This window comes from Pinus tabuliformis, chromosome 6 (genome assembly GCF_031772625.1).
Source record: "Pinus tabuliformis cultivar Carrire ecotype Pingquan chromosome 6, CPIR1, whole genome shotgun sequence".
Classification (NCBI taxonomy): domain Eukaryota; kingdom Viridiplantae; phylum Streptophyta; class Pinopsida; order Pinales; family Pinaceae; genus Pinus; species Pinus tabuliformis.
In genome coordinates this window covers 227,912,474-227,933,046 of record NC_142292.1, presented here as the reverse complement: position 1 = coordinate 227,933,046, position 20,573 = coordinate 227,912,474, and positions in this window count along the sequence as shown.

The following is a 20,573-nucleotide window of genomic DNA, read 5'->3' as shown; positions in this document are numbered from 1 at the left end:
CAAAGGGAGTCATCAAACTCACATTTTCCCTCACATGGATGAAGCCTCAAAATTGTTGGAAAACCTTACGGTTCCACAGCAATAATTTCAAACTGGTTACCGTAAACTTTCTCCCAACCTACCGTCAACTGATGGAGTGATTGATCTAATTTCAAGTACAGTCGATCCCACTCTTCCATTGGAAAGTGAAACTCATATCACTCAGGTTGGTGATCCATTAGTTGATCAAGTGGTCGATTCAATTTCACATTTGGTCGATCCCACTCTCCCTTTAGAGAGTGAACTTCATACCACTCAGGTTCTTCTTGTTAAATTAGATTCTTCTACGCCGGGGGGCATTTCACCTGTTTCTACAGAACCCCCTCCAAGTACTGAGGTCTTTTCCTTTGATTGGAATAGACTGACAGAACCTCGTCTTCCTTCCTCCATCCCTTTCCAAATCATTGTCAAGGCTAGTGGTAGGGACATACACCGCACACAGGTAGATGAAGGTGCTTCTGTTAGTATTTTATCCTCAACTATTTGGAAAGCTTTGGGTTCCCCTCAGCTTGTGCCTACTACGCAGAATTGGAAAGATTTTAACAGAACCTTTAGTGAACCTTTAGGGATCCTTCCTAATTTTTCTATTACCTTGGAAGGTAAAACTATCTGTCTTGATCTTAGGGTAGTTCGAGGTCCCTTGGATTTCAATTTACTCCTTGGGCGAGACTATGTTTATGCAATGAAAGTTGTCATATCGACACTCTTTCGCGTGATGTCTTTCACTCACAATGGAAATATTGTGACTGTAGACCAGCTTTCATTCCCTAGTCTTATTTCAACTACCAATAATATGACACCCCTAAATGTTCCTGATTCTAAAGTGGTATCTACCCTGCCACGAGTTAATTATGTCACAACTAGTCCCATGATTTCAGTTACCGATGTAAGTGAGGCTCTCACTGTTTGCTCATCTTCCTATGATTTAGATCTGGTAATTGACATGGAAAACTCTATGGGATTACTTAAACACGATGTTCCTATCCCTTTTGAGTCCCTTGACATGTGTTCCTTCCAGAGAACTATTCTTACTTCTGATGAAGACCTCTTGGAAGCCATGATCAAGGTGTGTCCATTGACATGTCTTTCTTCCAGTTGGAAGCCATAATCAGTGAGTATGAGGACAGTTCTTTTCCTGTGTCAACCTCATTAAAAAATGAATCAGTGAGTATAAGGATAGTTCTTTTCCTATGTCAACCTCGTTAAAAAGTGAATCAGTTGGTCAGAGGATATTTCCTGTTACTGAGTCAACCTTGTTAAAAAATGAATCAGGTATGAGGATAGTTCTTTTCCTGTGTCAACCTCATTTAAAAAAAAATGAATCAGTAGGTTATATAGGTAGATTGTAGAGAGTAGACGCGAGGATAGTTTTTTCATGTGTCAACTTCATTAGAAAATGAAACTAGATAGCTGGAGCATAGTTCCTTGTCTTGTGTCAAGCTCATTAAAATATGAAACAAGGAGTCATCGAGGATAGTTTGTTCCTGTCTCAACCTCGTTAAAAACAATGAAACTGGATGTCATGAGCATAGTTCCTTGTCTTGTGTCAAGCTTGTTTAAAAATGAGACAAGCGTTTTTAGGATAGTTCTTTCCTTGTGTCAACCTCATTAAAAAATGAAACAACTCCCTTTCCGAATCGAATCTTTGAGTCTTTCCAAGATCTCGAAAGTGAACCTTCATTTCATCCACCTGGTTGAATGCAATGAAGCTTGGGGGGGCATGTACCTCGATTTGAGTCATTATGCTGGGGGCATGCAAACTTATAACAAGAATATTTTTTCGTTTCAAGCTTGCGTAAACATGAAACCGAATCCAGGCAGAGTTCTCTATGGTTCAAGCTTGTGTATAAATGAACCCATACCCGTTTTACATCTCGTGATTGCCTTTTTTATTCGCTAAATTCTGTTAGATGAGCCTTGGTTGTTTTCATTCCATTGCCACCATCCCTTTGGCTGATCATATGTTGTCACTTGGTTGTTTTTCCTTTCCTGAGGGACCACATCTATGAGTGGTTTTATTAGCCAGGCTCTTAACCATTACATGTTTTGAGGAGTTCCTCTATTGCCAAAACTAGTTGCTACCATTTATACCACTCATTCCTCTAGGACGAGTCCTATTTAAGCTCTTTTGTGACTTGTAAAATATGAAAATATTTCCGAGTTTTTTCTTTTTAAACTCATTAAAACGAAATTAAAAGGATGGTCCACTTACAACTCTTTCTGACCGCATAAACATGAAAAGATTGCCGAACTTTTGTCGTTTCAAGTTCGATATTGGTAATAAAACGATGTGCCTTTGATCACTTTTTTACTTTTTCAGATCAGGGCCACTAATTATGAAAAGTACTCCTTGATCGTAATGGTCAAGCAGTTCTCTCAAGTATTATTCTATACGTTTTCGGGCTTGGGAGACACAAATTTATGAAAAAGGACACCCATGGAGTTTTCTTAAGTTTTTCTTTTGACTCCCTAAAATTGAAAAACACCGAGTTTCTCCTATACTAGACTCGTTAAAACTTAACAGTAAAGGACCTGTTCAATTTTTAAATAGGAATGAACCACTCCTTCTTAGGGTTCGAATTTTAAACTAAGTTGGACTCATCCGAAGGATGAGCTTATAACCAAGCAAATGTTATCCTCCTCAAGCTTGTCAAAAATAAAGAGGTACTTGCCAAAAATGGTGGGGGAAGAGAGAGAAAAATGAACCTGTTTGTTATACTTTGTGTTTTAGAAAAGCAGTCAACCACTCTTGAACACGACACTTTTTGTTGACCTAGGTTGGGAAATCCTTTGCCTAACAGTTAATCAAACCATATTGAAAGTCTTCAGCCGGCTTTTGGGTATTAGCTTTGGGTCAATTGTCACCAAACCATCTGTAGTGTCGTTATGTGTTCAAGAGGTCAGTTCAAATAAACCATTCATTTGCAAAATAGCTGTCATCCATTTTGACCATCCCTGAGTTAGTCCCTACTACTATATTTATTCAAAACTTGATCTATGATTTTGTGTTGTGGGCTTGCCTACGATGGATCGCTTTCTATTGACTTCAGCTCATTATCTAGAAAGATGATATAGAAATAATCAGTACCTTGGAATCTGCATGCCCCTAATGGCAGTTTTCTCGCCTTCGATGATAGGTTACATCACTGGCCTTCGATCAAAGGATTCTATGACATGTTTGACATCAGCTCATTTATTCGCATTTCATGGATTGTACTAAGTACTTTGAGAGCCATTGACATTACTGGTGGTTTCTCTCACACTTGTTAATAGTTCACATCATTGACTGGTAATCAAATGGTTTCTACCATGTTCGACTTCGACACATTCATTCACATGGATAGAATCGTACTAGTTTGAGAAGTAGAAATCAAGACCCTGGATCTAGTTCCCACCATCCAGGCTACGAGGAATTTTGTTATTCATTATATAGTGGACTATTCATAAACAGATGGTTGCACCCATAGTGTTTTTACATATGTCTATACTTGTGATGTATTACAAAATCATTCCTGTATTAGAGCAGTTTAGTTAATTTTCTAGTCAGTTTTGATCTGAGTATGGGAATGCCTACCTTATTGATGATATGTTTACATATATATATTTTGCATTGAATGTTTTTACAAGTTCCGACTAGGGTATCCATAGGATGATCCTTGAAATGATAAAGTACTTCACTCTTCTTAGATGATAAATGTTATCCTCATCTATTACAGACTTCGTACTTTAGGGGGCAATCTGTTGCACTAAAAATTGTCACCATGACATTCTGCAATCTGTGTGAGTCTATCATCACTCATACTTTCCTCCTTTACAAGTCTTAAACCTCAGTTCTTCATGTCACGCTTTGAAAATAAGAGAAAGCCCTCAAAATTCTATAAAACTCTGGTTCCGCACTTTCTCTTAGCATTACCTGCAGTCCCGCACCTAATGGTCATGTCCCCTATGTGCCTGACTGCTCTGTCTCTGTGTGATGGGTGCTGACCCTTGTAAAAGTAAGAAAGGTGCAAGTACATTCTTAAAAACTCACTTTGAGTCATTTTTGGAAGCTTCTAGAGGGAATCTTGAGGTGGCAAGTTCGCTCCTTTAAGGTTCATGCATCCCATACCTTAAGGAGCTAACCCCTTGATGTGAGGAGCTTATCCCTTTGAAGGAGGACTCTATCCCTTCATAGGTGGACTTGTAACTTCCTTCCTCTACAATATAAAATGAGGCATTGGGCTGGTTACTGGAAAGATGAAAAGTTGAATATTTTTGAGGTGAAATGTTGTTGGAATTTAGTCTTCCTAATTGAGCTTGAGAGGAGAGATTACATACCTTTTTTAATCTCATTGGGAAGAGTGTGAGGCTTGTCAAAGTAGAGGAGATTCCTATTTGGACCCTGGGAAGAGCTTGTACAACATCAAGGCACCAAAGGTTGTAAAGTTCTTCTATTTCAAAGTTAATACAATCAAGTTTATTTTTCTCAATAAGCTATGTTTTATGGTTTATTTTATGGACTCCTTGATCACCATAATGAACATGTTTTATGATATTAGCTATGCAGGTGTTATTTGATGTGTGCTTGTTTGTGTTTGCAGATTCTCAAAAGGAAACTCTTTCGGATGGTTGAAGGTTGGCTGCTACAAACTAGCGTTGGACTTAAGGTAGGGTCTAACAGCTCTATATTTTTTATTATGAATCGCAATATGTTTAGTGAAAAGTAAATTTGCTTGTTCTGCTTGTTGCTAGATATGTTTAGATACTAGGGAGATTGACCTTGTCTGCAAGGATGATTTATCCAGCCAACAGAGTGTACCAGCGGTTCAATGGGCATACAAGACCATGTGAAAAACCCTGAATGTGGAGACGGTCCCAAAGGTACGGAATAGAGTGGAGACCATAATTATTGAGGAAAATCCGAAAAGGAATCCGCATGTACTGGCCCCCGTAGTGGTGACAGTGCGTGATGACGAGGAGGAATAAATCACACATCTATGTGAGGTTGCACATATAAGGATTCAGGAAGCCATCTGGTGAGGGAACCTTAGACTTTGCGAACTCGAAAAGGACCGAGTATGATTGAGGAAGAAAAGAATCTGGATGGACGCTGAAATCAAGAGGTTGGAAAACGAGATCACGTAAGAATGTCTCATCGATAAACCAAGGATGATAAAGAAAGATACGGATGATCATACCACTACATTAGAAGACTGTCACCGAGAGCTTATGACTCTGCTGCCATGGCTATGACCGCACCTCAGCAAACGTAGTAACCAGGGGAGCGCACTACATACAGTAGAATGCACGGCGACAGTGGTTGCGCAGACAATTGAGGAGTTTCCACGGACTATACTAGAAGGTGAGTTGAAGTCTTGCACAGGTGGTGCAACCACCTAACTAGTCATAGGGAGCATAGTCTCAGTGCTCTAGACAGTTGAAAGAGAGCACGGGACTCTAAAAGAGTATGTTTCGGAGCTGCGCAATGAGGGAGGTGCATGCAGAATCAACATGACACAAGGTTCACGCCCACACATGGGGGGTTGTGCTGCCACGCGGGTAGGCTGGGAAGTAACTGTTGGTATCACTGTTCATGACGAGATGTCCAATTTAAGGGAAAAGGAAGTAGGCAGTGGGCATTTAATACATAAATTAAGGGATAGATTTGGGGCAATCTATCCCCAAGAAATCATTGATGGCCTAGAATCAGGGGGAACAGTCAAATTCGAATTCAAAAGGTGCTATAAAACTCCAGGGGCTATCCACGAGACAAAACTTGTTCATTTGAGATTTGAGTAGTTGATTAGAGCACAAACTGTTGAGCGTCGAGCAAGATTTAAGCCTCGAAGTTCGCAAACAACCACAGACAGCTCAAATAGGATGACGACTACTAGGAGAGGTTTGGGCTCGGCAGAAGGAACCACTGACGAGGCTGCACAGAACCCCACAATACATGATGTTCTTGGAGACATTGGGGGTGCGCCAGAAATCCCCAGATCACCCTGACACCGAGGCCCAAGAAGGATAAGTAGGCAGTGGGACCAGTTCGCATGTCCTCGAGGAATCCGTGGTTCGATAAACTTTCAATGGAAGAAAAGGGCAAGGCTGTCACCATTGAGACAAATGATGAGGAGGAGGACCTACAGGCTCTTGTCGATGAGATAGAGGTAGTAGAAGATATGGAAGAGGACATCCAGCAGGTGCACACTGTAGCGAAATTGCTCGAGTATGTCCCTCTGTGAAAAGGGAAAGCTAAGATACCCAAGGAATTCGATGCCACTAAGAGTGCACTCCAGACCTCGCTCCTCCCCGATGGAATTATGTTTAAGGGCTCACACCTGGGTCATGTACCCACAACAAAGTTTGATTATTGGGACCTCGTGGATAGAGAAAGGTTCCCACACTTAGAGATGGAGAGCCTCATGAAGCAGAACATAGAGGGGTCAGTCACAACACTGAAGGCACAAAAATGGCTACGTGGTGTGGAGAAGGCCAGATTACTTCATTTGTTGTGGATTCCACACTTTCATCATGCACCTATCACTATTTCATCATTAGGAAGCTACTTTTCCTGGTGCATAATGGGTAGTTATGGCTGGAGGAGCCTATTCCAATCACGGAAGATCTCATCCATAGGATTTCCCAGCTCCCATGTAAGGGAAAGGACCCCACAGCGATAGCAGGAAAAAGCAGAGATTTGGTGCTCGCAGAGGCCATCAAGAAAAAATACAAACTGTAGAAGAAAAAGAGGGGTTATGCAATCAGCAACATTAAAGATAAAAGGGTGCGCGTAGCCACTGAACTCCTGGCCGGGAAGGTAACGAGGAAATTCCGCGAAGATGAGGTACCAGCGTCAGTAGTTGCACTGGCAGAACAATGCACAGAGGGGGTCCAATTAAACTAGGCCGAGTTCCTCTATGAGGAGTTCCTGACTAACTACAAGGAAGCCCAGGAGCAGGGCAAGACCTTCCACTATGTGTGGTTGCTCTTGTCTATTTTACTGGTCACAGGGGAACTGACCGAAGACAGTCAGTTCCCTAGAATTGAGCAAGACCTACCAGAGGCCGCAAAGTATGTGTCACTCTAGGCCACTAAGGACACCAAGTGGATTTGTGAGAAAAAGATCTTCTTGGTGCTCATGGAGGCGAGCATCTGGATGTGGATCAATAGAAGGATGTGCTTGTCCCTCATAGTGTAAAACAATCTGCGGAGCTTTGCAGACTTCAAGGCCGACATGCATAATGTGTACATCAAGGCGCGTAAGGACCCGGTGCAGCAATGGACCAAGCTCCCCTTCATTGCTATCGATGATGTGATCTTTTCAGTGCTAGAATCATGGCCCCTTGAGTGGTGCACCCTGGATCTAGCTGAGATGGATAGAACAACAACACAAAAGAAGAAGGATGTAACCAAGTTGCATGTCACTAAGTTGGCCTAGCAAAGGCACAATGAACAAGCGGTCGTGGAGATAAGGGTCGTCCATGAGGCAGCAAGGGCAGCTGCGGAGCAGGGAAAGGCCGTCGAAGAAGCAACAACAGCGCAGGCAATAGGGGCCACCACAACGCAGGACGAGGAGGGCCAGAACTTGTCTACAGGATAGGGATTAGAGGACATAGAAGAAGGCATGGACCCAGGTACAACATCCACCCAGCTGAAAAGGCCACACATCATGAAGAGATCGGGCACACGAAAAAATGTCAAGGCATCCAAATTGGCTATCGAACTGATCACACTAATAGAAGGTGACCACTATGACATCTACGACACGGTTCACAAGGTCACCAAGGAAGTGCTCTAGGAAGCCATGTCAGAACAACAAACTGTATTGGGGGCCCTAAGGGTGCAACTGCAGGAACTATAGGTGCGGCCCCCCACAGAAAGGAACTGTAGCCACCTACGGTGCAATAGGCACATTAGCAACAGAGCAACTACTACACACAAATATGGCCAATACTGTAGTGCTACCAGAAGGAGCACTAGTAGCAGAGAAAGAGGACGATAGAGCCACGGTGGGCAGGATCAAGGGACTTGGCCTAAATTTGGCTGCCCTTTCCCGAGAAACATTGTATCAACTACAAGATGGAATCACAATAGAGCTCCGCACCAGGGAGGGTTGTGCAATCCAGGTAATGAGTGAGCAGAAGATCAACATCGAACAACTCAGCATGCAGCATGACGAACTGGTGTCACAGAACCAATGTAAATAGTTAATGAAGCATTCCAGAAAGTCCCAGAGTTGTCCATCGCCGTAGAACTACCAACAGAGATGCAGATCCAATGTTTTGCAAGTGGAGTGCGAAGCATGCAGGAGGAAACAACACGAGTGCAACTGGAGCTAAACCTCCAAATTGCTGAGCTGCGGTTGAAGGCACAGCCTTCCACTCCTCCAGAAGTTAGAGAGCAGTGCATTATCGCAATTCAAATAGGATTGGAAGAAATTGTACGGGCAATGAAAGACTGTACTGGTATGTTGGACCAAGCTTTTGATGTCCTCAGATCCTTGCAGGAGGACCCCAACATACAGTGCCTGGAAAAGGAGGTATGCAAACTGCAGGAACAGTATGATAATATTAGGGGAATAGCGCAGACAGTTCTCCTCACCCAACGACTGTCAAAGATGCAGAAAGCAAGGGCACTGAAAGAGCAGGTGGATGCCACCAGATAGAAAGAGGCACTTCTCAAGGTACGCGTCCAACCTTGGATTGATGAGGCCTTCACCATTACAACCAATATTGAGGGCAAGCTTGCATAGATGCAGGAACTATATGCGCTAAGGCAGGTAGTGGATCCTCACAAAGAAGCATCGGAAGAGAATAGTGCGTCGCGGACCTTCGAGCAGTATGGGACCAGTTGGAGGGGCTCCATGCCAAGGTCACCGTACCAGAAGAGTGACTTGGGACGAGTCACAATGATCGTGTTGGGGGCTTGTTGGGCATGGAATCCCCCCACAACATGTTTTGGGGCTCAAAGCCCAAGTTTTGGTTAAAGGTTTTTTAAGACTCTGCGAATTGCAAGCACGGAGCGCGAAGTATAGGTTAAGCCATACGACTATCCACCCTAAATTAATGTAATGTAATGTAAAGTCATGTCAGCCTACCCATGGTCTATGGACCATGGGATTGTATAAATAGAGTGAGGTTCTAAGTTTTAAAGATAGCTTAGGAATAAGAGAAACAAAATAAAAATTGTTCGAGCTTAGAGTAGGAGTCTAAGTGTATTGGGTCGTAGTAGGAAGAGGTTCTGCAGCTGAGTGTGCAGAGGCCTAGTAGAGTCCACAGCTAAGTGCGCGGACCCCTACAACTAAGTGCGTAGGGCGGTGTCAAGTCTATAATCGGATTGAAGCTTAATAAAGAGAAGTTGATTCTTATTTTTGTGTATCTGCTGTGCATTTCCTTCTTTACATTTATATTGTTTTATTTATCACGCGCATTGATATGATTGTTGAATATGCTGTAGGAATCATTAAGCTTACATAAACAAGTTAAGTAATCCGATAATAACAGATTAAAGAGCAATAAATTTTGGTATTATATGGGTTGTGCCCTGAGTAGGTCTGTGTGGAAGTAGCACTGCAAGTCGCAAAGGGATAGTAAGTGTGCATAGCAACAGGTGAAACTGCGAACCTCCAAAAGCTCATCAGACAACCCTAGGGTGTGGAAACCTGGTTATAGCACCCTCCCATACTACTTTGGGTGAGATTTCAGTCCACGCTCCACGAACTGTTACCAAAAGGGCCAGTAGTACCGAGATTTTCTTGGCTAAATAACCTTTGAACTTGGGTCAGGCCCATACAAGCCAACAATGCTTATCATATTTTTGTTTCTTTTTGGGCCTGGAAGTGGTCTACTTGCTCCTCTTATGCAATTTAAAAGGAGTTCTCTACTCCATGCCACCACCTCCTTCATCCTCAGACCCTTCCTTATCCGTAGCATGTTGAGAAGAAAACTCCTCAACCTCTAGTATGGCCTCCTTCAAGGTGCATTCCTTGTCAACATTTGCGTTAGCAACAGCTTCCTTCTTTTTCTATGAGGCTTTTTCATGGGTTGTTTCCTACTCAATGTCTTTCTTTTACTATGTTGCGTTCTCTCGAGCGACAGCCTGCTCAACTTCCTTTTTATTTTTCAATGTTGTGGCCTACGTGAAGGAACTTTCCTCGGCTATGCTTGTTCCTGCCCTGAGATCTGATGGTTGTTGCCATTGACTTGGCCATTTTCCCACAAATTCCTGGACATCTGCGTTACTGACTAGGTAGGGCAACTTGTACCATACTTTCTTAGGATCTCACCTTGCATGGATGTATACATTGTGAAAATCTGCTTTAAACAATGTGTAGGCCTCCAACTACCCAAATAGGGTAGGTGATGGCCTCGGTCTCTGGCTGATCACCATGCACAGGTCCATCTCGACCAGCACCTAGAATATATTCATCTCTATGACCCTCTCCAGATCCTTGGTTGCCCACAAAAAAGCAATCTTCACGTCCTCTGGTAAATCAGTATCCTGTGCAGGGAACTGATTATCTTTTGGTAGTCTCCATGCAACTTGCGCTATTAACAACAACAGTCAAGCATAATGGAATGTCTTGTTGTCATCATGTGCTTCGCAGAAATTCAAAAGAAAATATTTTCAAAGATACTGCGCCCAGTTGTACTGCACCCCCTTCCCGCATTGTGCAGCCAATGAAATGACTGGCTCTGACACCTCATCCGCATGGCACCTTCACATAACCTTAGCCAAAATCTGGGCAGAAAACTACATCGCCTTGTTTGTGATGGAACAAATAGAGTATCTGCGCAACTTCTTCACTACACTAAACTTGTTCGTCATTCTATTCGTAAGCTATTTTTATCTACTCTTGCCACCAAACTCCTCAGTAGGATCCACCCATTGGTAGGGTGACATGGTGATACGATGGATCAACATATATGTGATGGGGATGGGCTCTCCCAACCAAATACACTCATCATGAACCAGTGTAAGAAATTGGCATACACACACCGTGTTGATAATAGTTCTACTAAAATGCTGTACACATAGCAAATTTAGCAACCCAACCTTTTCAGCCCCTGCGACCTACTTCCTAGGCTGCAGTCATGTGACTCCAATTTCCTCATAGTATATCTTCACTAAATGCAGGAATTTCTCATGATCAAATAGATCCCAATCCTCCATTTTGAGAGTTGGAATGTGGTCTAAGAGCGTGCCTTCAAATGGTACTTTCTCCAGCAACAATGTTGTAGAGACCATAAACATCCCAGAATTGGGATCCTTGGGTACCTTTGATTTGCCCTTCCACAGAGGGATATACTTCGGGAGCCTAGTGATAAGCTCTCCCTCCTTAGAATCCAAGTCTTCAACCCATTCATGAAGCTCCTCTTCGTCAAGATGCAAGGGTTTGTATGGTTGTGTCTCCATGTCGTGCTTCCCCTTCTGCCGAATCTCCATAGGGTTCTTCCTCGATGACTGCCTCACTGGAACAACCTATGGTTTCTTCTATTTTTCCTTAGAAATAGATGGTTTAGGCCTAGGTGACCTTGGCATCGTAGGCATAGACGGTGTATCTTCCTTTTCCAACATAATCTCAGGGGCTGCGGCTTTAGAGACGGTCGCTTCCGAGACAGTGGTTTCTACGGAATCAGACATTTTCTAAAGGATGATGTTACGGCTCAATTCAAGAAATTTTGTGCACTCTGACCACGAAAGAAGTTCCTCCCAATATTCTCGGTTCATAAACTTAAGGCAAGAAAATTGAGAAGAGATTTTTAGAAGGAAAAGTGTTCTACTGCAGGCCAGCATGCCATATTTATAGGAAATTTCAAATTTGAATCTGACCGTTCCCTCCAATTTCTGATCATAAGTGCATCTTTGGCAGCAGATTGCCAAATATTTGTGCCATAAATGCAGCCTACCCACTCCTCCTAATGGGATTTTCACCATTCAATTAGCTATATTTCATCCAACGACTCTTTTTGGACCCTTCTGCGCGGCACCATCCTCCATGGCGCACCTCCTCTTGGCATATGTCTTGCCCCGTTACTTTGTGTTCCCAGTCTTCGAGCAGTGTAGTTTATAGTCCCGTACTCTCTTATAACTGTCTAAAGTACTAAGACTATCCTACCATCATATAGTCATTGTGCCAAGGTAGGATCCCCTTTAGATAATTTCATTCAACTTCCATTGACTCTTCTCGGAAATAATTCCCCATTCGGCTTTGTGAGTTGAACTGCACCATCATCTGTAATTTCCTTGACAACATAGTGTCCCAACCAGTGCATTTGAAACTTCCTAGGGAACTTCGTGAAGTTGCTATGATAAATTAAGACCAAATCACTCACCTTGAAGGTGCACAACTTAATATATCGATCATGCGATGCCTTTTTGCACTCCTTTTGCACCTATTGGTGAAATCCTGCTAAAAGCTTGTCTTCTTCAAACTCCAACAACTACACAAGGCACTCCTCCATTGTCATGCGGTCTTCCATATTAGTCAATGCTACAATTCACAAATTCACCACAATATACTTGATGGGTATCACAACCTCTATCCCATAGGCTAGCCTCAACAAGGTTTGTCCAATGAAAGTTCTTACACATCGTCCTATATGCCCATAGGACCGCTAGTATGTACACATCCCAATCATTCCTTTGTACATTGCAGACCTTTGTCAATGTGTTTTCCATAATTTTATTGAATGCTTCAACTGTACCATTTTCTTGAGGATGATAGGGTGTACTCTTTTGATGATAAACCTAAAATTCATTGAGCATCACGGCAATAGTTTCATATAGAGAGTGCGTACCCCTATCACTTGTTAGTATCTTAGGACACCCAAACCTTGTCAAGAAATATTCAAACACAAACTTCATGGTTGTAGCAATGCTACATTCCTTCACCACTTGTGCTTCTACCCATATTGTCAAATACTCCATCGTAGTAATAATGTACCGCGTGTATGTCTTTTCCCCTGGTGGTTGTATGGGACCCACAAAGTCAATCACCCATTTATCAAACACCGGTAATTAAATCTAAGGATTTAAGGGAAATTCGTCCCTTCGTGGTGGTTTTCCTATTCTCTAACATGCATCACATGCCCTACAATATGCCTTAGAATCCTTATGTATCTTCGGCCACCACAATCCTACACACAAAATCTTTTGCGTGGTTTATTTGCGTGCATAGTATCCTCCCACCACTCCTCCATGTGCTTCGATGAGGATGCTAGAGCATTTGAACTCTAGAACATATCGTCATAGAATTTCATTAGTGCCCATTTTATATAAGTGTCTCGCAATCACAGAAAAGTCAGTTGCGCAGACCACCAACTACTTTTTATGTTGTATAGAGTATCCTTCCGAGGCGATTCTAGTGGTCAAAAACTGGATTGTATCAGCAAAATGATCATTTGCGGTACATATTGTGAAGCACTACGCATCCAACAACCCTCCCTCCAAATTAGTAGGTTCTTCGCTTGTGTCAATTCTAGATAAGCTATCTGGTTCCACATTCAACCATCCAAGTTTTACAATCACTTCGAAATCATTTTCCTGAAATAACAATAACCACATATAGATCTTTCCCCCTAACAGAGGCTTGTTGACCAGGTACGTGAGAGCGAAGTGATCTGTATACATTTTGAAATGCATTCCTAACAGGTAATTTCATAATTTATGTAGTCCGTGGACCATTTCCAATCCTTTGTGCTCTGTAGTTGAATAGTTCTTCTTGGATTTTGACAGTTTCCTACTCGCGAAAGCTATAGGGTGATCTATCTCTCCTTCACCTAGTTGGGTAAATACAAAATCCAACACAATACAAAAGGAATCCACATGCACATGAAACTCTTTCTTCCAATCTGGAAACACCAAAATGGGTGTAGTCACCATCTTTTCCCTAAAAACTTCCAAATTGCACTGACAATCCTCATCCTAGTAGAAATTTGCATCCTTCCTCAGTAACTTCTCCATTGGCAGAATTATTTGTGCATAAGCATTGATAAACATTCTATATTATCCAATGTGGCCCAACATTTCACACAACTTCTTTACATTCTTTGGAGCTTCTAAATTGACAATCATTGCTATCTTCACAGGGTCTACCATTAGTCCTTGCTTACATACGACATAGCCTAGCAATATCCCATAAGGCACACAAGAGATACATTTCTTCAAGTTTAGAGAAATTTGGTATCTTCGAAAAGTATCCAACATAAGCCATAGGCTTGCGACGTGGCACTTTACTAATCCAAACGTAGCTAGTCATCGAAATACACTTCTAAGAATTTATGGATGAATTCTTTTAACATTGTAATTACAACCCTGGAAAAGATCCCAGGCACATTCTTTAGTCTGAATGGCATCATTGTGTACTGGAAGCATCCCCACTCCATCGCGAAGGTCATCTTACTGCGATCCTTCGATGCGATCTTAATCTGATGGTACCCTGAGAACCCATCAATGAACGAATAAGCTTCTTGTCCTCCCACATTCTCCAAAACTTCATCTGTAAACGAGGTTGAAAAGGGGTCATGAACACATGCATCATTAAGATTTCTTAGATCTACGCATATCCTAATTAAACTTTACTACTTCTTCTCTTGAACAACCATAGGGATCGCCCAATCAGATTCTTCTACTGGCTCAATAATTCCATCTTCCAGCATTTTATCTAGCTCTTTGTGCACCCTTTCCTTATAATTCATATTTAGACAGTAAGGTCTCTATTTCACAGGATTTGCATCAAGCTTTAAGGTTATATTCATTACTTCTAGATCCCCTACTGTTCCCTTTAGGTCTGAGAACTTGGTAGGAAACAAGTCCTGGTATTCGCGCAACAGATCCGAAACTTTATCAACTATATCTTGATCCCAGTAATCACCTATATTTGCAAACTTAGGTTGTGTGTCAGACCCAATGTTTACTTTCCTAGTCATCAAAGGTTATACCATATCATGGTTTGCTACTTTAGGACCTTCAACCTCATGCTATCCTTCAGTCTTAAGAATATAGATTTTTCCCTGATCTTCTTCTTCTTCTTCGGTAGTCAAATCATAACATTCTAGTGCATGGTGCAACTGGGTGCTTGAGTCCGATTGATCCCATTCGGCTGGCTCTTCAAGCATTCTAAATATAGTGGCCTTAATTTCCTGGAGTGCTTCATCAATTAACTCAAACCCATCGTCAATTTGAAAGATAACAAGAAAATTTCCCTCAAGATACCCCATTCTGTTGTCCCATGGCATAGCTCTATTTCTAAGTACTAGTTCATTGGAATAGTATCTAAAGTGTGATAGAAGATATGCACCCATTCCTATTGTGGCTCTTCACCCCATGCTTTAGTCCACCATGCCAAGTGTTTGTGCAATCATCCTTCCCACTATATTTTTCAGTCATCAGGGTATTCGCGTTTCCAAACCTTAGCTTCATCATTCACTTGTATTCCTTCTAGTCAGCTAAGCTATCCTTATGTGTACCCCACCAATGGGAAAGCATAGCATGTAATGAAAATTTGAGCACCTGGAAACGATGCTCTTCGAGCACCTCCCTTTAAAGATCATCAAAAAGTAAATTAACATCATTAAAGCCATCATAATACGAGATATTCCTTACCTCCATAGATACGAACTGTAATGATTTTGTCATCATATTGCAACATAGCGTTGATCCAAAATGGATCATAAACACTCTCTAAGTCTTCAAACATCCAAAACTATCGCATAAGAAGAACCTTTAAAAATGGAAAATTACACTATCGATAGTGAAAAACACAAGGAAACAACAAAAATAGAGCCTATTGGAGGTCAAAACAACTTTTCACAGGAGCCGTCAGATCTGGCCGATCAATGGTCCAGATCCGATCATCATATTGCAATCGACGGTGACAGGAAGAGGCTATCGGTGGTGACCATATGACAGTTGCGATCGCAATCAGTGCGGGTCAATGAGGACCGTTGATCAAGCACGCAGATCGACAGCCCAGGTTAACTCCCAATATCGCAATCGGAAAATACAAGGAGTGCTTACCAAATGGCCCGACGTCTATGCAATATGTGATTTCGATCAATCGCATTGCAATATCATGTTAGAGAAGTAAAACGGAATGGGGCCAATATACATATGACTTGCGATAACCAGACCCAATGGAGTTATAGATGATATTTTATATATTTTGAGATCCGGAAAATGACATTTTCCATTGTGTTTCACATTTTCATTAAATAAATGAAATGCAAAGGAAATTCACCCGATGCAATGAAGTAGACTCAATGGAACTTATAGATGAAAATATGTAGCATTTCAAGTCCACCATAAAGCCATTTTGTGATATTTTCAGTATTTTAATGTATTTTTCAAATACAAAGGGAAACCATAGAATGGGCATTTACAAGATGCGATAGTGATTTAAAGGCGGACCCGATGTAATATAGGGTGGAATTCATAATATTTGAAGTCCCATAAATAGTGATTTGGTAGATTTTTACCGCGTTTTAAAGTGTTTCTCTGTGTAAATAGAGAACACTATTTTTGGGGATTTCAAAGGCCCGATGGTCCCTTCCATTGCAGAACAGGTGGCCACCTTTCCTAAAGACGTTATGCCATGATTTCTAACACTCAAAAGGGGATTCAAGTGGACAGAGGTCGAGATCCAGAGAGACCGAGAAGGGGAAACGGATAGACAGCGCTGATTGGCTTTAAAGCCACAGACTGACAGAGATAGAAAGGACACAGTGCTGAGACAGAGAAAAGATAGAGACAAAGAGTGAGAGAAAGAGTCTGTGTACTTAGATAGGATTGAGGGATTCAAGAAAAACTCCTGCTATTTTGAGTCTGTGTGTTGAGACTCAATTTGAGCTCACACATTTGTAAAAACTCTGCTCTTGAAGACATAATAGAGAGGTCAGCACTAATGGCTGGACCAGGAGACGTAGCCCAATAGTTTTGGGTGAACTCCATATTAAATTTGATGTGTTATGTGTGTTTTCTATTATGCTTCTCTAACTGCTCAATTGCCTATATCATTCGCAATATTATGGATCCATTGCACTAAGTAATATAAGAAAATCCATGCACATGAGTCTGTAATACCTTAAAAGTAATCTAAGATCTTCATTTTCAGATCAAGTGGTATCAGAGCTTTAGGTTTGCTAAGGTTAAACAAGCTTGTGCTAGATTTTTGAATGCAAACTAGGTCAAAGCTCAAATTATGAGAAGGAGAGCTTGTTGAGGCTAATCCAAAAATTGGAAGAGTCTAATCTCAGAGGAGAATGGCCGGAGAAGTCCCATTGGAATCAGAATCTCAGTTCATGGACAGTTTCATAACCATGAGTGCCATGGTGGAAGAAATGTATCGGGAAGTTAAGAAGGATCGAGGTGAAAGCACCTCAACACCCGAAAAAGGGAAAGGAGTAGAGGAACATGTTCTATTTTCCCATTCAGAAGACAAAGGGAAAGGGGAAGAGCCTCCTCCATCAACACCTCCTTCTAGCCCTGAAAAGAAAAAGAAGAAAACATCTTTGATTAAATTAGATGTAAAATTTGATTTGCCAATCTATGATGGAGAATTAAATGCAGAAAAGCTAGATAATTGGATTAGACAGATTGATGTGTATTGTAGAGTGTAGAACATTGATTCAGAAAGGAGTAAAATTCAGCTGGCTAGCCTTCGCCTTGGAGGAACTGCCCTAGTGTGGTGGGAAGGTAGGATGCAAGCTGATTTGAAGAAGCATGGTAAAATTATTTCTACCTGGAATGAATTTATTTCTGCCATTAAAAAGAAGTTCTATCCTCTAGCTTATATGGAACAAGCAATGATGAGTTGGCAAACTCTTTGCCAATTAAAGGGCCAAAGTGTACAAAGTTATACCCAAGAATTTAGAAAAAGAGCTTTAACTCTTGGCATTTCTCTAGACTCACCTGAAAGTTTATTGAAGTATATAGGTGGTCTACATAGCTATTTGAAGCACACCATTCTCATGTTTAACCCCAGTAGCCTACATGATGTATTAGTTCAGGCTACACATCTAGAGGCTAGAGGTAAGAATGTGAACCCAAAGATTGGGGGATCATCAAAGCCCTCTGCAAGAAAAAACAAGGAAAAGAAGAAGCTGAGATGGAAAGAGAGGAAGTAAAATGCTCTATAAAAAGACAAACCTTCATGCACTCACTACAAGAAGGATGGACATGATGATGCACATTGCTAGTGTTTTCATCCGGAGCTGAAACCCAAGAACTTCGATGGCAAGAAGAAGAAGATTGCTGCTGCTATTCAGAAAGATTTGGGATCAGACTCAGGTGATGAAGCAACAGCCACAGCTATAGGTATAAAAGGTAAAAATTCTGAAGCATCTACTAGTAATTCTACACAATCTATTGATAACGAATAAAATTAGAGGAAAAGACATGAGCTTTTTCATATTAGAGTTATTTCCAAGCATCAAAAGATTGATACTTTATTTGATAATGGATCACAAGTAAACTTGATTTCTGAAGAAATTGTAAAGAAGTTGGGATTACTAACCACACTTCACAGGAAGCCATATCCATTAGGTTGGGTACGTGATACAGCAAAGCTACAAGTGACTAGACAATGTAAACTTAGGTTTGCATTTAGGTCAACATTTGTAGATGAGGTTGAGTTAGATATAGTTCCCTTGGATATATGTGGTATTGGTTTAGGAAGTCCTTATTGTATGATAGAAAAGCCATTTTCTATAGAGCTGAAAATAAGTATCAACTCACCAAAGATGGAATAGAATATATTGTAAGAGCTCATAAACTCAAAAATAATTACACTCTCATACACTTAGGGTAGATGAAAAGAATTGTAAATCCATGCAAGAAATTTATACTCGTGGTTGTAGAGGAAAAGAACCCTAATAAAACCAATGTATTTGAAGGCTGTGATGCTAAACAGAAAGATGATTTAGTTAAATTTGTTTCAGAATATGATATCTTCTTTCAAGAACCTAACGGTCTGCCACCCAAAAGGGAAATAGTACATGATATTCATTTGCATCAAGATGCTCCATTACCTAACATCGGAATGTACAGGTTATCCACTTTAGAGAATGCAGAGATCAAGAAGCAGGTACAGGAGCTGCTTGATAAAGGGCTCATAAGACCAAGAACATCACCATGTGGATCTCCAATCATGTTGGTGAGAAAGAAAGATGGTTTGTGGAGGATGTCCATTGATTACAGAGCACTGAATAAAATAACAATCAAGAATCGTTATCCTCTTCCTCGCACTGATGATCTATTACATCAGCTGAAAGAGGCAGTTTACTTTTCCAAGTTGGACTTGCATAGTGGCTATCATCAGGTCAGAGTAGCAAAACAAGATGTGTGGAAGATTGCTTTCAAAACAAAGAAAGGGTTGTATGAATGTCTGGTTATGCCTTTTGGCTTAACTAATGCTCCTACCACTTTCATGAGAGTTATGAATGATGTACTCAAGCCTTTTATTGATGATTTTGTAATTGTATATGTAGAAGACATTCTTGTTTTCAGTAAAACATGGGAAGAACATTTGAAGCATGTAAAGCAGACTTTAGATGTTTTGAAAAGAGAAAATCTCTATGTGAAATTGTCAAAATGAGAATTCGACAAAACATCTTTAAATTATTTAGGTCATATTGTAGGGGGTGGTGAATTGAAGATAGATCATTCTAAGGTTGAAGTCATTGTGAACTAACCTAAACCCAAATTTGCTACAGAAGTTAGGAGATTCCTAGGAGTAGCACAATATTGGAGAAAGTTTATTGCTGACTTTTCCTTGATTGCAGCTCCATTACATGCTTTAACATGATTGAACAAGGTGTTTCAGTGGGGAGGCAAACAGCAAAAAGCCTTCGACACCTTAAAAGAAAAAATTAGTACAGCACCAGTACTAGCATTGCCAGATCTTCAACGACCATTTGAGATTGAAGCAGATGCTAGTGACTATGCTATGGGAGCAGTGTTGATGCAACATGGTAAACCCATATGGTAAACCCAACATGATAGTTGCTCGGGGGCTATTACAACAAGAATCCCAAACTTTGGGATGAACATTTGTGTTATGTGCAACATGCTTACAACTGTGCTAAGCACTTTTCTACACAAAGATCTCCTTTTGAGACTTTTTTTGGCTTTAAACCAAAGTATCCCTTGGACTTTGTCTTTGGAAAAGGCATAGCTGTTGATGGACACAGTGATGTGGACAAAGCAACCAAGTTCATTGAACAGATCCAAGAAATTCACCAGGCAGTGCAGGAACAACTGGAAAAGAGCCAGGCCAAGTACAAGGCAAGAAATGATAAGCATCGAATTGAACATAGCTTCCAAGTTGGTGATCAAGTCTGGCTATACATTAGCAAAGGTAGAATGCAAGGTGAAGGAAAAAAGTTGAAGCCAATCAGGTATGGGCCTTTCAAGATACTTAAGAAAATTGGTGAGAATGCTTTTCACCTTGATTTTCCAGCTTACATGCACATCTATTTAGTGGTTAACGTAGAAAATTTGAGACTATTTGAACCTTCATTAATTGAAGATCTCGAAGAGCAAAGTCAGTTTCCTTC